This window comes from Ixodes scapularis, unplaced genomic scaffold (genome assembly GCF_016920785.2).
Source record: "Ixodes scapularis isolate PalLabHiFi unplaced genomic scaffold, ASM1692078v2 PGA_scaffold0__279_contigs__length_252992795, whole genome shotgun sequence".
NCBI classification, from domain to species: Eukaryota; Metazoa; Arthropoda; class Arachnida; order Ixodida; family Ixodidae; genus Ixodes; species Ixodes scapularis.
The window spans coordinates 151,104,648-151,107,306 of NW_024609835.1; the positions used below are offsets into that span (position 1 = coordinate 151,104,648).

The following is a 2,659-nucleotide window of genomic DNA, read 5'->3' on the forward strand; positions in this document are numbered from 1 at the left end:
CGGCAAGTTCACTCCGAAGCAAGAAGGATCTGTGCACATTCAAGAACACTGAAACTTTGAGCCATGTCATTTCAGTTAGACGTCAAGGTCGGTATTTTTCAATGAAAGAACACTGCACTTATTGATAGCAGAATTAATCTTGTACACTGCTCAAGTGCTAGAAGGTACATTTTAAAAAAGAGTTAAGCAATGCAAACAATACAAAGGTTACTGTGTTTCCATTGCACCATCACCAAAAAATACACAGGCTAGAAGCTTATGAAGTAAAGCCGAAACATGGCAAGCAGTAACATGAATTTGATGTTTTATGCCGAGAACTCTACATCTCCGTAGGTCCAAAGGCGACAAACACAACACTTGGACCTCATTTCCTTTGGGACCCATTTTTTTTGGGTCCATTGTATTGAGATGCCAAGTCAAAGAAATGGACACACAAAGCTGAGAGTCTCTTATATAAATATGTATGTGCAGGTGCTTTTACATCTACCTCATTTTACAGGTAGTATTCACTGGCGGCCATAGCTGAGCTCGCAGCTGCAGAGCACATAAACTGACGGCAAGCTTCCACAACACCTGCAACATGCACATTGCCCACATGAAGAATGTCTTTTAGAGTGCTGCACTTAGTCGCCCGTCTCCGGAGTGAGCGGCGTCGGTGTTGGCATAACTGCCCGTTCCATTGGGACGTTTCCCATAATGACATCACATGTGACGTCACTAGGGTCAGAAGGGAGGAGGGAGGGGCATACCTGTTGGTAGTGTAATGGACCGTTATCAGATGGCGACACGAATCCAGCGCTAAGGTCATGCAGCCGTTCCCCTTTTGTTTGCATTTCCCCCCCCCCCCCCCTCTCAGATGGCAGCTTGACGGCTGTATGTCGTTTCTTCATCCCCAAATCCACTCGATCCACATCTCAGAAATGTGGTCATACTGTGCACTTAAGATAAACAAACAGGTTATGGGCCCAGGACGGCGCATCGACCATTATTTCGGAAGAAGAGGGATCACCTTTAATGAGTGATGAAAAGGTACGACCACGTTGAAGAAGAAACTGTCAAGCAACACCGTCTTCGTTACGTCGTGCCGATGCCTGAAGAAGACTAGACGGGCGTGAGTGTAGTGAAACTGTCAAGGACGAAGTGACTGACAAGTGGTGTGTGCCCGTTAAGAAAGTAAAAGGTGGCACGTTCTTCGTCAGACGGACGGAGCGTCGCCGAACACCGGTCTCACTGCGGACTCCATGGGCTGTTATGTTCGGAAGACGTCTACACACACCAAGCGTGGGTACAGCGAAGTTGTCGGTAAGACGTGACCTTTGCACTTTTCGAGCAGGACGGATCATCGTGCGACACCTGTGGTTGTCGGAAAGAAGTACTGACATCGGTTCGGTGCGCGCCAGTGACGAAAGTGTCGGGAAGAAGTAACTGACACCCCAATGACGAATTTCTCGGCAAAGAAGTGAACAAAGGAGAACTGCGTCGACGGTTCGTGGAAGACGTCGCCAAACCTGTACGTGTGTTCCTGCTTCGCTGGGTGCCACAAGACGTGCAACGGGAACCCAACGCAAGTTCATCGCTGTAAGCCTACTTCGAACCGCTCTCGACGAAGCAAAGCAATACGATGGCGGCACTGGACGAATTCAAAATACCAAAACTCTCAAACGAAAATTACCATGCGTGGGCGATTTGAGCCAGAGCGGCACCCGTCCAGAAAGGCTGTTGGGAAGCCATGGAGCCTGGCTATGGTGGGAGAGAAATGACAAACGACGAGAGGAAGATAAACAACAGGGCTTTGACATTCATGTTCCTAGTAGTAGAAGACACCTACCTGTACGACATTGGGGAATGTTTGACAGCTCGCCAGGCCTGGAATACATTGGAAGAGATACATTTAAAGTGTGGACTACTGCATGCTCTTCAGTTGGTGGGAGACTTTTCCAACACCAGACTGAAGCCAGATGAAACCATGAAGGATTATTTGGATCGAACAATGAACCTACACAAGAAGGATACGCCTTCACTGACAGGGAAGTGGCACTGCTGATGCTGATGGGCTTGCCAGAAACGTCTGAATCACTTACCCTAAATCTTGAGCAAGACGAAGGAACGCTCACGACGAAGGAGGTGAAAGCAACGCTGCTGGTAGAAGAAAAGCGCCAAGTCAAACGTGAAGAATACAAACTAAATGAGAGTCAAGAAAACAATTCCCTCATGACAAGAACAAGCCCATTATGCAGAGCAGTCAGCTCCACAAACATAACGGGCAAGAACATGTTTCAAAGGAAAAAAGCAACTGGCACTGGTACAAGGTGCTTTGAACCGAAACAACGAGCTCGGTGCGGAAAATTTGGACACATTGCCAGGGAATGCAAGGAGGGTACCGATGACGAAGGATGCGGCTTACAGAGAAGAGGAAATTCCAGTGAACCGAAGAAGGCGCTGTGTGCCAGAGGTGGGAGTTCCTCAGGGACACATATCTGGTACCTTGACAGTGGAGCAACAGAACACATGACGTCAAACAAAGTCAAATTCACCACTTTCAAGCCCTGCTGTTCGACTGTTGAGGCAGCAAATAAGGAGGTCATGGAAGTCGTCGGGAGAGGAAAGGTAGAGATTTAAATTTCCAAAGACTGCAGTGGCACTGTCGTCGAGCTCCAAG

General features: G+C 48.1%; 1 pseudogene; it reads left to right on the top strand.

The window, feature by feature from the left end:
• Positions 1 to 1,621: 1,621 nt before the first annotated feature.
• Positions 1,622 to 2,318, top strand: LOC120849171 (annotated as a pseudogene).
• Positions 2,319 to 2,659: the final 341 nt, after the last annotated feature.